The sequence below is a fragment of the Rhinolophus sinicus genome, linkage group LG10 (genome assembly GCF_036562045.2).
Source record: "Rhinolophus sinicus isolate RSC01 linkage group LG10, ASM3656204v1, whole genome shotgun sequence".
Classification (NCBI taxonomy): domain Eukaryota; kingdom Metazoa; phylum Chordata; class Mammalia; order Chiroptera; family Rhinolophidae; genus Rhinolophus; species Rhinolophus sinicus.
In genome coordinates, this window is record NC_133759.1 from 9,933,352 (window position 1) to 9,947,477 (window position 14,126).

Genomic DNA, 14,126 nt, shown 5'->3' on the forward strand with positions numbered 1-14,126 from the left:
GTACTTGCTGACTTTTCCAAACAACCATTTACCTAAAAGGTCAGCAGTTCCCACTGGAGGTTAATAGAAAACTTCTGATTTCAGGTAGACACAACTCCAACTCTCATTAGATGTGTTTACAGGTAGGGGGGAGGTGTGGGGGAAGCGCAATTTACCTCAGAGAGCTAGGTCTTTGTTAAATGGAAGTCCTCTGCCCTTTATGAAATCAGTGGATTCAGGGAATTTAACGGTCTTTGTAGACACTAAAATTTGGGCAGAAACCTCTATTCGCCTGCAGCCCTACCTAACTCACTGCTTAAGCTACTGCTCTTTCCTATGCACAATATTTCTGCAAGTGAAAAACATCTTGGGTGGCCGGTTTGCTCAGTGGTTAGAGTGCAGTGCTCATAACAGCAAGGTTGTAAGTTCGATTCCCACATGGGCCAGTGAGCTGCACCCTCCACAACTAGATTGAAAACAATGACTTGACTTGGAGCTGAACTGCACCCCCCAACAACTGGATTGAAAACAACCATTGGACATGGAGCTGATGGATACTGGAAAAACACACTGTTCCCCAATATTCCCAATTAAAAAAAAAAAATCTGGAAACATCCCTGACCAACAATGTCGGTCTCACCTGGGAACTTGTTAGAAATGCAAATTCTTGGACCTTATTCCAGACCTTCTGAATCAGAAACTCTGGGTGGGGCCCTGGATCGGTGTTTTAATAAGCCCCGCAGGGGACCCTGGTGTGGGCTCCCATCTGAGAACCATGGTCTGCCGTCTGGTGATAAATCACGTCCTGCCTGCTTTGTGAGACAAACTGAGGGAAGAGTCTGTAGGACACTTGGCATACATATGCTCCTGAAAGAATTGTTCACCAACTCGAGTAGAATCTAGAGACAGTTTTTAATCTCCTGCACTGTCACTGTGATAAGCGACATTCATACTTTGTGGGTCTGTGGGGTTTCCCCCCAAGATTGGCTTGAACCCCAGTCACAGCTGCCTACCTGCCCTATGATTCACCTTGAAGTCAGCTGGAGCCATGACTACAGAAAAGTACAAACCAAGCCAAAACCACTTAGTAGCTGCTCCCCTTTGTATGGCTTCCCTGGGCCGGCAGGAGACCCCTCCAAAGCAGAGTGGCCTGGTTTCCCCCACAGCCACTGCAGCCATAGTCACAGACCGTGACGACTCTCTACCACTGGCTGCAGCTGCCACAAAGCCCCCACCTGCCCCAGCATAACATGTCCAAGCCTCTGGTTTTCAAGTGAGACAAGAAGCCTTCTAAGTTTGAGGGGGATATTGGGGGATACTGGGCCCACTTAATTACTGCCAGCGGCCAGTGCAATGAGAAACCAACAGAGGGACACCTGGCCTCATTGCTGTTCAAGGCCTGTGCAATGAGCTCCATTAGGTGCTGCCGCTGACCTCACTAGCTGTGCCTTCTCGCCTACCAGTTTTTCTCCTGGGTTCCTTCAAGGGGGAACCAGATCCAGCAAGCAGCTCTAAGGTTGTCATAAAAGGTGTACTTTCCCTCCTATCTCCTGTAACTCCCAGTTATCTCCAAGTTACTTTTATTGCCCCCTTTATCTTACCAATGGGAGAATGGTATGAATTGGGGGAGGGGCGGAGACAGAGGCAGTTTGGGAAGTTGTGACATGAACAGGTCAGGCTTTAAGCACAGGCTCCTGTCAGTAAACATCAACTCCTACATCCCAGCCCTCCAGGTTGTCCCTGCTCTTTGTCCTTTCCTCAGAGATCGGTCTTCTCCTAGTCACCTCTTTGTTCATTAGCACCTCCAAAAGGAATGAGGAGTTGCGGTTCCAACTGGAATAACTTTGAGGTTGTCAATGAAACGAAATTGAATCCCTGAAAATATTAGAATTTTTATTTGGGCCTATCAGTGGACCACAGCCCAAGAGCAGAGTTTCCAAAAGCCTTGAAACAGTGTTCTAACTTAGGAAAAGCGTGGGGTGGGAGGGACGCTTGTGTAGTCCGAGGAGTAAGCGAAAAGTACACTTGGTGCGTTAGAAGTTTCAAGTAGGGTTCACACAGTTCAACAATTAACAGATGGAAGGGAAGTATCGGAAAGAAAGGTAGAGGCGTTGTGCTCCCTGGTATCAGGAAGACTGGGGCTAGAGTCTGCAAAGAATTAAACTGCTTTGAAAGTTTTACCAGGTGACGTTTTAGCAGGATGTAGAAAGAGCAGGCAGTGTTCTATAATCATTAATTTTTAGTGTTAAAACTGTGTAGTTCATATAAGTGACTTTCGACTGTGGTTTTTGCCTTGGTAAGAAATTTTAGGAAAGTTCATTCTTCCTTGGTTACTGATTAAGTCAGAGAAACTGAAGCCCTTCTTTTCCCAAGGTGCTGACTTGTTTATCTCTCCCTTTCTTCATCTTAGACAGACTGAACAGTCTCTTCTTTCTTGCCAGATTTGGCCCCCTGGACTACAGGAACAGCTAGCTCCTTAAGGGAGGAAGGAATGAATCTAGTTTCACTGCCTCCACCTGTCAATCTGCCTCCCCTCCACCCCACAGGTCCCCTACTGCTAGATTTACCCTTCAATTCAGCATAGCTCAGAGTTGGACATTTCAGCCAGCCCTTTACTTCTTTTTTCATAGAAATCTTCAAACCAAGACAGACATCTCCTTCCTAAGAATCACTCTTTCCCTCTCGTAAAAAGAAAATTTTAAAAGAGTTCTGACTTTCGGTTCCTTTGAGCAAGATTTTGTGAAGGAAACTTTTGGGGAAGAGATCTAGTTTTCAACATTAGATGTTACAATTTTTATAAGCGTGTCAAATCTTGCTTCCAAAAATCTGGCAAGGCTCTCAAGTTTCCATTTAACTCCTTTCCACCCCATCCTGTGTCACTTTTGATAATGACCTCTCCTCCATCGAAGTGAGAATGTTACATGAAGACAGTCAGCAGGGGAGGGTGTAAATGGGACGCTTTTGTTACCCATCTACACCCATCTACACCGATCACTGCCCAGGTGCTGCTCTGAGAGAAACTGGAGATCCTTAAGTCAAAAGGAAGAATCAGAATATAGAACAAGTGCACGTCACCAGCAGGAGAAGATTGGGGCAGAAGGTAGACTAGAGAAGTGATTTTCCTTAGTGCCCAGAACATTAGAGAAGTTTGAAAGGCAAGTCCTCACCCTCATGTTAGATCTACGTTTAAGACAATTTGGCATGGAGATGGCTAGTTCTCAGCATAATATATTGCCAGTACCCACATCAAAATTGGGTTTTATTGATTTGGTTTTGGTCACAAGTTTTTGACCATTTTCTAGGCTGTCTGATAGACATTCTCTTAGTCAGAGAAGGCTCAAAATACCTCACAAAGAACGAAGTCCATTAAAGAAAAAAAGACTTGATGCTATTGGGTCCCGACCAAGAGAGCAGGCCTAGGTTTTGTGAGCTTTGATTGAAGTGACTAAGAATTAAGGGGATTGTTTACTCAACCCCCGCCCCCACAGCCTCCTCCTATAGCTAGAACCTCTGTAGAGTTGCTCAATTTCACCTCCTACACCTCATCAAAAGCCCTTTGTAAGGCTGCAGCCCCTTCCCCATGCAGGCACGGAAGAGTCTCCCCATGTTTGGACTCAAGCTTCATGCTCCCTCTCCCTCACTAGTGAGCCTGCTCAGAGCACTTGTCTTCTTGGCAGCTCCGCCCACCTACACCTGCCCCCTCAAGACTGGAAGCTCTGGCTCAGCCTGGCTTTTATGAGACCTTCCTGCTGGTTGGCTGAGCCGTTTCAGCTGAATGCGTGGCAGCGTGGCGCTTGTTACTGATCCGGTGCTGGGTGAACTCTGAGCTCGTCTTTCTTCCCCCTTCTCCTCCTTTCACTGTCGATGCCCATAAGAGGGAATTGTGTTCCATAGTTGAATGTTGAAATTCTCATAAAGGCAGGACTGGCTTCCACTTGTGAAATCGTGTGAAAATCATGTTTTTAATTGTGAAAAAGAGCATCCATAGATCAAGTGAATATTTTAATCCATAATTGTAAAACAAACACCTCTGTGATCACCGCGGGGCGGGCGACAAAGGGGACACTGCCCAAGGATGAGAAGCTCCTCCCCCTCCCATCCTGTCTCCAGCTCCCAAACGTTTCTTGTTTCCTTCGCAGTCTTACTCCCTCTGCATCTCTTCCTAAATGACTTACTAAAGTTTGGGCTCTTTTTGAACTTTATATAAATGGGTCATACTGTATGAATTTTTTGTCATCCCTTCATTTTATGTTGCCAGTATTCATGCATCCATTCTGTTGCTTCAGTTTGGTCGTTTTCATTGCGGCACAATGTTTTCATATATTAATGTAGCCCAACTTACCCATTTTTATTGTTGATGAATATTTACTTTGCATCCAGGTTTTGAACAGGTCCTTGGGAAGCCCCCATGGGGACAACGGCAGTCACTGAGCAGTTCTAAACGTGTGATTGTTTTGTCCATCACCTGTAGCCCTCCGCAGACATTGCGAACAAACTTATTACCCTCCTGTGGAGGGCACAGATTGTATTGTATATCCTTTGAATGCATGGGTCACTTGTGTTGTTCCTAAAACCGAAATTGGTGTGAAGACATAACCACCTTGAATTGTTCCTATTAATTGTTTTCCTTTGTGCTTAACTGGTTTAAATGTTTAAACTGATATAAATTCTAGGCTTTAACCTCAGAATGGACACACTGGAATTCTTCTCCAATAGTGAGGTGGTTGGGAGGAAATGGGGAGTGACTACTAATGAGTGTGGGGTTTCCTTTGGGAAAGATGGAATGTTTTAAAATCACTTGTGGTGATGGTTGCACAACACTGAACATAATAAAAGGCATTACCTTTCCTTTAGCAGCAACCCTAAAGAGTAAGGAATTCGGATCATTTTCAAAACCAGCAATAACATATTCATAGTTTGAATCTAACTTAATAATAGCAAATGCATATGCAGTGCTTGTTATGAGTATGTACCATGCTCAGTGCAGTCTTTACATATAAAAACTCATTAAATCCTCACAACAGCCCTATAAAGTTGATACTAGTATTATCCCCATTCAACAGATGGTGAAACTAAAACTCAAAGAGAGATTATGGGAAAATGACCAAACCAGGTTAAAAAGCCAGATGGCCAGCTTCAGAATCAGGCTTTTAACCACTAACTTATGCTGTTCAATTATTATTTATTTAGAAATATTGGTATATGGCTTTCATCAGGATAAGAGGAAACCCATAAGTTGGTGGCTAACACATTGGAGTGGATTTCCCTAAAATTCATTCAAAGTAAAATCTGAAATGTACAACAAAATTATACTAATAGCAAACACTATCTAATAATAGCAAAATATGAACTAAATAGTTTTCTAGAGCTCTTAATATATATTAACTCATTTAATCCTCACAAAAACTTTATGGAAAGGGTACTACCATTATGCCCAGTTTACAGATGGATAAACTGAGGACCAGAGAGGTAAAATATTAGCGTAAGGATACACAGTTTAAAGTGCTTTACAAGTGTCCCCTTAATTCTTTCTAGCTACAAACCATTTGTTCTCTATAAAAATTCAAGCTTTTTTCCACATGAATCATTTCATTTTACTCTCAAAATAAGTGTATCAAACTGTTCAATAAGTTAGAGTTCAATTTTCTTTAGCAGTTAAAGTGTATTTTCTATTTTAGACCATTAGGAAATAACAGGTTTCTTGACACTATCTGAAAATAGAGCATTCCTATGAAATCTTGCATAAGCCAAAATGGTATAAAACAAAGAAGCAATTACCTTAGGGCACATCCTGCTAGCGGATGCACCACATAAATCAAGATAAAACACAGGTGCTCATACAGTTCAAAGCTATAGCAGTTTGATTCTGACCTGCTGGGTGTAATTCCTGGGAAGGAGCTTGGTGAACCACTCTCACTGTTTGGGGTGCGAGCTACCTCTAAAACGGCTCACTACAAAACAAATGCCGAATGCTATTTTTGCTTTTCATGTTTTTTTGGTAGAAGTGAAAATCCTCTTTGGATTTTTTTTCAGTTAGCAAATGTAGGTCTTTCGTGTACAGCAAACTTTGAAAAGCAGGGGATACCAGTAATTAAGAGTTTTTCAGCACTCAAAATTCCAAATCACTTAGTTGAAATGAAATCATGGCAATTGGCAGCAACACTCACAAGTTGGGTTGCAGGTCCCAGGAGGAGATGACGGATGGTATCCCCAGATGGTCAGTTCAGACAGAGGAAGTAAATAGAAATGCTTCAAACCCAACCAGGAGGAAGACTGGGGTTGCATATCCCTTCTGCTCTTGGCTCTGGCCTTCTTTTGGGTGCCAGGCAGTTCAAGGGAATTGCTTAGGGAATTTAGGTGAGTTGGGCCCTTTGAAGTAAGGAAGAATGAGTGGAGCTGAAGACAAGCTACTGCTTGATTGTTGACACAAAGAAGGGTCAAGGACACAGGTCAGCTCTACTCTCCCAGGCTAGAAAGCACACAGTCTGAGGTGGACTTCTCCTTGGGCAGGCTGCTACCTACTGTGAGAATGTTGTTCAGTGTACAACCTGCCCCACCATACACCATGGCGCTGCTTGTAAGAAATGCACTTGGAAAAGTTTCTTATTGAATGGATCTAATTATAAACAAGCCCACCAGATATGATTTTCAAGATATGGAACAACTTTATTCCCTTCAACTTTTGTTGTCAGTTTTATTGCAATGGGTTTTAAAAAAAATAACAGCTTTATTTAGATATAGTTCACATACCATACAACTAACCCATTTAAAGTATACAATTCAGTGACTTTTATTATATCCAGAGTTGGGCAACCATCACCACAGTTAATTTTAGAATACTTCATCTTGCCCAAACACTTCCTATTTCCTCCAACCACCCCAGCCCTAGTCAACTGCTAATCTACTTTCTGTCTCCATGGATTTGCCTATTCTGAACATTTCATATTAATAGAATCATACAATATGTGATCTTTTGTGTCTGGCTTCTTTCACTTAGCACTTTTTTAAGATTCACCGATGTTTTAGTGTGTATTAGTACTTTATTCTTTTTGTATTGCTGAATAATATTCCATTGCATTGATATAATGTGTCCATTCATTAGCTGATGAATGTTTGGGTTGTGTCCACTGTGGGACTACTATGAATAATGCTGATTTGAGCATTTGTGTACAAGTTTTTGTGTGGACATGTGTTTTTCTTTCTGTTGGGTATATACCCAGAAGTGGGATTGATGCATTTTATGGTAACTCTATATTTAGCCTTTTGAGGAATTGCCAGACTGCCTTAGAAAGCAGCTATATCATTTTGCTTTCCTACTAGCAGTGTATGAGGATTCCAGTTTTCCACATCCTGGCCAACAATTTCTATCCATCTTTTTGATTCTAGCCATCCTACTGGGTGTGAAGTGATATCTCATTATGATTTTGATTTAATTTCCCTGATGACTAATGATATTCAGCATCTTTTCAAGTACCTATTGATCATTTGCATATCTTTTTTTGAGAAATGTCTATTCAGATACTTTGTCCGTTAAAACAATGGGCTAATTTTTCATTTTATTATTGAGATATAGGAGTTTGTTTTTTTAAGATACTCTAGATACAAGTCTCTTGTCATATATATGATTTGTGCAATTTTTCTCCTATTCAATGGGTTGTCGTTTCATTTTCAAAATTTTAATTTTGGTGAAGTCCAATTTTTCTTGGTTGCTTGTGCTTTTGGTGGCATATCTAATCCGAGTTCATGAAGACTTACCCCTGTGGTCTTCTGAGTTTTGTGGCTGCAGCTCCTACGCGCAGGCCTTTGATGGCGGCTTTGTGAATGACAGGCTCTCAGATGTGGGATGTGCCGTGTCTTTGCCCTGCACACCCTCTGCAACCCTGCACAGCAGCTCTGACTTGGGAGAACCTGGTGTTACAGCGGATTTGTAAATACTTGTGCTGTGCCTTAGAACGTGCGGTGCGAGGCACTGCCCTTGTGTGGAGGCTTAGGCACGGTTTAGGGGAGGTGCAGCTGCAGCAACTGATTTCAATAACTAGGTATTGAGCACTGTCGTGTGGGAGACCCTGCTCGCTATGCCATTTGTCACGCGGGGCAGCCTGCGGGGTCTCTGGTGCCGCTCCCCACATAAGAACGCAGGATATGGTGAGGCCAAAAAGGAACACCCACGGAGCCATAGATGGGGGAGTCATGCCACTATATTCTTGCTGGTGGCATCCGCATCTCTGCAATCCGCTCTTGCCAGCTCATCCACCATCTTCTTGCTAGCCCCCATCTTCTGCTAGCGTAGCCATAGCAGTTATATTAGTGGCCAATGGTTCACTGGTTACAGCTGACAGCCAACTAGCCACAGCTGATGGCCATCCAATCACAGTTGATGGCCATTTACTACCTGAGCCAGCACCTTTCCACGTGAGGCCGAGAGCCTGGAAACTGCACTTTGGGGTTCTGTCCCCGCAGGCACCTAGTACATGACATGCTTTTCTGGGGACACTAAAATGAGTAACACATGGTCCTTGTTCTCAGCGAGCTTAGACTCCAGTGTGAGATGGACAAATTGACAGTGACAACTATTGTGTCATTCAGCCATCTTTGTGGGCTACTGCCACTTCAATGATAAAGTCGGGGTCCTTTGCCCAGCAATCGCCTCAACCCCTTTCCCAGCTGCCCCAAATATGCACACTGTTTAAGCCTAAGCAGTGTCCCCAGGTCCCTGCTTCCAACACCCCTAATCCCTGCCCTACGGAGAAGTTATGGAGCCACCACTGTTTGTAACAGACACAGGCTCAGAGTTAGGGTGTTCGGTGGTGTCCTAGACAAGTCAGGGAGCGGACAACCTGTGCTGTAGAGTCATAGAAAGTACTTCCGAAAGTGTAAGGTCCAGCTGGGCTGTGCAAAGTTTGGCCCTGACTAAGGGTTTGCATGTTGCTCCTTCAAGGGTGGAGCATGGAATACTTACCTTGTTATTAGCTGGGTGCTTGATACAAATGTAGAGTTGCAAGCCACTGACTCAGAATCCCTTGGGTGGAACCCAGCAACTTGCACTTTACTAAGCTCCCCATGTACAATGAGGTCTGAGAACCCCTACTTAACCCATGCTTCCAAGTGCCATTTGGGCAGTAGTTTCTCCCTATGGCACATTAGGCTCCAGGGAAGGACCCTGTACTTCCTGAAAACAGCCACTCCAAGTTTGCTTAAGAACCCACCTAGCATATTATTTGTAGTCCCGGATGTGTTGATTGCTTATTAGAAACCTCTCTCGGGTGAGGCAGCTGAGTAGAATCGTGGATTCCCTCCTGCTCAGGTTTCCCTGAGTAGAAAAGCCAGTTGGAGACTATAAGAGCTCAGTCTGTGCCCAGAGTCGGTTTTGAAGCCTGCTGCTTGGGAAGCTGTGACCGGAGCTTTATGACCTCTGGAAGGTAAGCTCAGGACAAACAAATGGATTTGTAGGAAAAGCTGAGTCTCCAGGAGTGGTGGAGAGCCAAGGTCAGCTGTGTGTCTCCCTGTCTCCCTCTGTGCATTTAAACTGCTCTCTGGAGAATATGGCTCCTGGCCACTGCCCATCCATTTAAACTTTGCTCTGAAGAGCCACAAGGTTCTATGTAGTGAGGGGGAAGAGTAGAATCCTAAGCCAACTGTTGTTGTTTCTGTGGGGTGTTTGAGGAGCCCCACTATCATACAGGGATGCCATGCGGGGTCTCTGATCCCGCTCCCCACCTAAGAACACAGGACATGGTGAGGCCAAAAAGGAACACCCACGGAGCCATAGGTAGGGGAGTCATACCACTGTATTCTCTCTGGCGGCTGGGTTGGAGGCACAGGAAGGAGGAGCCACACTATCCGCAACCTGCTGTCCACTTCTCTGCCAACCAACCAACCCCACTTGCTAGCTGCAATCCGCCATGCTAACTGCAATCCGCGCTTGCCAGCTCAGCCACCATCTTCTTGCCAGCCCCCATTTGCTGCTAACGTAGCCACAGCAGTTGTATTAGTGGCCAATGGCTCACTGGTTATAGCTGACGGCCAACCAGCCACAGCTGATGGCCATCCAATCACAGTTGATGGCCATTTACTACCTGAGCCAGCACCTGTCTATGTGAGGCTGAGAGCCTGGAAACTGCACTCCTGGCTCTGTCCCCACACCCACCTTAGGGACTGGTGATTTGCAATTGCCTCAGCGGAGTAACTTTTGGTTCCAAGCTATTCTTTTGTATTTTAGCTTTATAACTTTTCCAAAATTATGCAGACCTTGAATTTTAGCATTAGGATCGTCCCTAGAATGCCCTAGGGCCTGGGGTTATTTAAGTCGTGCTGCCTGCCCAGGATAATGGCGCTTGAAAGGAGGCTGGGCTCTTGGTATATTGCATGGGTCTTTGAGGCTTTGCTTAGAAACAGAAGTTTGAAATTGATTTGTAGTGATCAGAAGAAAGAAGTAAAGTGCAGGCCATGTGGGGCGTCCGGGACTTTGTTGCCTTACCCAAGGGAACAGGCCAGTCCGTAACAGTGACTACTGAATCACCATGGCAACACCCCAGTGTTTTAATTCTGGTGGTGGCTATGAAGAGGCCAGATGAATGGTATTTTGGTTGATAGTAAAGTCCCAGGTTTGTTTTCAACTCAGTTCAGGTACTGGGTCTTGATTCTGTTTCATGGCTATAGTGGATCTGGCGATAAGCCAGGATTGAGTGCTGTCAAATGTGAGCATTATCTAACAAAAGCTAGTGCTTCCTTGGGCACCTCCTCTGGTTTGCTAGCCCTGGCTTCACTCCCTTCTTATTAGCCTAGAACATGTCTCTCCTTGGCCACCCAGCCTGAATCGTCAATGCAGCCGGACGAGGCACCCAAACCAGACAACCGGTGCCCAGTGTTAGTCCTGCCGCAGAGCTCCCTCTGCGCAGTAAGACCTCCCTGGCTCCTTCTCTTTCCCTTCTGTCCTCCGCCACTGCTGTAATGAAAACGCTCAGTGAGAGAACCCCACTGCCTTTAAACCTGGAGATGTCCTTGTACTTCTTCCCTGGCATTGGGTTGGCTGATGAGGCTGCATTCAACCCAGGAAAAGGTGGGTGGGATGGAAACGGCCAAAGACCTTGGCTTTTCCCGTGTTTGTTTAGGATGTGGATCAAAAGTCTTTCATGCTGAGTTCTATTTTTGATAGAGGGTATTATTATGATTACTTTTTAATCTACAGTTAATTCCTTTACTGTGACCCCTCCCTCTTTGGGTGGCCAAACACACTGACAGCAGAAAACAAGTCACACGTTCCCATGACTCACGCTGAGTTACCTCAGTGCCTAGGGCGAAGTAGCTACTCAGTGCTGATTACAAAGGAAATGCAGTCTTCTAATCTATGATGAGCACTGCAGCAGATATGCAGACAATGCTTGGTCCTCATTGAAAGGAAACTGAAATATGCCCACGGTACCAGGTGCTTGAGATGCTGGAGACACGGAGCTGACAGGGGCTCAGTGATCATCCGGTTTACCCTAACCACTCTGAGTCTCTCACAAAAGGACAAGAGCTCTTCCATTGCAGACTCGACAACTGAAATTCAGATTTCAGACTTCCATAACTAATTAATGGAAGGGTGGTATTGGGGGGTCTGGCCTCATAGCGATCCATTGCCCCACTTTCCTGTGGCAGAGACAGCTGTGGTGACTTCACAGAATGGTTCAGCCCATCGACTTCACACCTTCCACATGTCTAGATAGATGGCCCAACTGGCTGGTTTATTTCTCCATAGAGTCTCTCCTCTCTCAGAGGTACCATGTTTCCCCGAAAGTAAGTCAAGACCTAGCTGGACAATCAGCTCCAAAGGACGCATTAGAGCTGATTGTCCGGCTAGGTCTTATGTTTGGGGAAACACGGTAGGTCATTTCCTTCTGGCAACTCTCCAGGTGTGTCTCCATCTATCTCTCTTGTCTCCCCATGGCACAGGTTCAGAAAACCCAAAAAGACTCCTTTGTAATCCTAAAGGTTGTGTTGGTTCAGGAACCCAGCTTGGTCAGCCCTTCCATGTTGATTAAATTATTGTTTTTGGCAGAAAGCATCCCACCACATTCTTGGCATGGGTCCCCCAGAACCAGTTGGCACACTAAAAGCTAGAGCTTTGAGTGGCACCTCTATGGGGACCTGCAATCTACCCCCATCACCTTTTAATTATAACCTTATGAATTATGCATCATTGAAGATGGATGACACTAGGTGTGAGATGTATGATTTTTCTCCATCGAATTTTCTGTAACATAGAACTGCTAGTGACAGAGTCCCCAGCCTTCCTTACTATTGGATTGAGTCCTTGGTATATTTTTCTAGATGTCTGAAGGCTGTTCTGAATAGCAGGAGTAAGAAGACCATTGGAAGCAGCTTGTGAAAGGGAACTCTCAGTACTTATTCTCTGCCAGACTAGACTAGACACATTTTCTTTAATTCTTACAAGCCTGTCTGAAGTGTCGTCTTAATTAAGCTCATAGAGGTTTAAATAATCCAGAGTCACATTCTTTTCCTTGTATTCTTTTGGGAACAATGCTTTTCTAAGTAATATATTTGTATTTTTTGTCTGCGTGTGGTTACTGTATTTCTAAAAACAATTACGGGAACATGTTGAGTTAGTACCATAGCACATAAAATAGAAACCAAATTGTCTGCATTTCTCCTCTTTCTTTACTCAAGAGGTATACTGTCAGGGTAGCTGGTTTGAAAGTGGAGTTGACCAGAGATCTGTCCACCTAAGAGCTGGACTTAAAATCCTTGGCTGTGGCTTTGTTGATCCTGCAATGGAGTTTCAGGGGCTCTATTTTTCATTAAAGTCAAGATGGTGAGTGAACTTTGAGGCTTGTCAACTGGTCAAAACTAGAATAAGTGTGTGTCCCTTTTATATCCTACATATGAGTGACATTATATGGTTCTTGTCCTTTTCTGACTTATTGAAACTTATATAATGTTATTAACCAATGTTACCCCCAATAAGTTTTTTAAAAAAAGGGTAAGTAGGTGATTCCTGTCAAATCCAGATGAACAACGTGGGCTGTTAACTGCTCCAGAAAAATCAGCCTTAGAGAATAAAGTAGGAAGAATGGAATCTGGGAACTTACAAAACAATTGAGAACTCTGGGGGAGAGGCAGCCCCAGCTAGCAAATGTGAGGTGGCTGGGGTGGTTATGAGAAGAAGGGATTTTGGTTGTTCAAGCTTTTCCTCTATGTTGCCTGGGGACAGTCATTGCCTGCTCCTTCTCTGTTGGGACTGGGAGCTGCAACCCAGCCCCCAGGGAAGGTCATGTGACATCAGGGCAGCAAACAGACAAGGATCCCTGCTGGTGTGAGGAGTGGAAGAAATAAGGGGAGGGCTGACCAGCCGCCCCAGGCAGCCCTGTGTCTGCCTTCCACCTCTAAATCCAGGGGTGGGGGCTCTGTAGCTCTTCCCAAGACTAGTCTCTGTAAGAGTTTCAAGGTGTGGATTGCCTGGCAGAGAGATCAAAGGTGGTTCTGGGGTGCCTGGGGTTCCCTCTGCACTCATCCTTTAGGCTCACCAGGACTGACAGAGTGGAGAACCTAACTCTCAGCCCTCCCCAGGACCCATTACATGCAGGGTATCAGGTACCCTCAAGGAAGTAGCCCACAGTCTCCATAACTACACACCTGAAGAGTGCCATTGCGTAAAAGACCACAGACTGAAGAGCAACCCCCCGAAACAGAACCATTGGAACAGACGGTCAAGGACTTACAATAGCTATGATCAATTACATTAAGATAATGAGCAGTGTTAGCAGCATGAGGCAAGAGCAAGAACTCAAAGAACCAAGTAGAAATATGCAAAAGTACAGAAGAGGCGCGCATATATAGGATAAACAGTGGTAGATACAGCCATAGAATGAACTGATGAAAGCGTAGATGAAAGTAACGAAGTATAAAGAGGTCATAAAAGAGAATATAAAGTATGAAAGATGGCTCTGACACCTGGGAGACCAGAGGGAATGGCGAGGACTGTGGTTGACCAGAGAGGTGGCGGGGCTGTGTGATTGTCCAAGAGGCATTGTTTGGTTTGCACATAATTTAGAAAAATTGAGAGTACAATTTTAAAATGGAATTTTAGTGTCTCTTGGAGGAAAAAGAAAATGAAATGCCCTCCACTAAAACCAACTTTCTTCATG

General features: G+C 44.6%; 1 pseudogene; it reads left to right on the plus strand.

The window, feature by feature from the left end:
* Positions 1–10,801: 10,801 nt before the first annotated feature.
* Positions 10,802–14,126, plus strand: part of LOC109443415 (tubulin beta chain) — a 29,685-nt pseudogene continuing 26,360 nt past the window's right edge.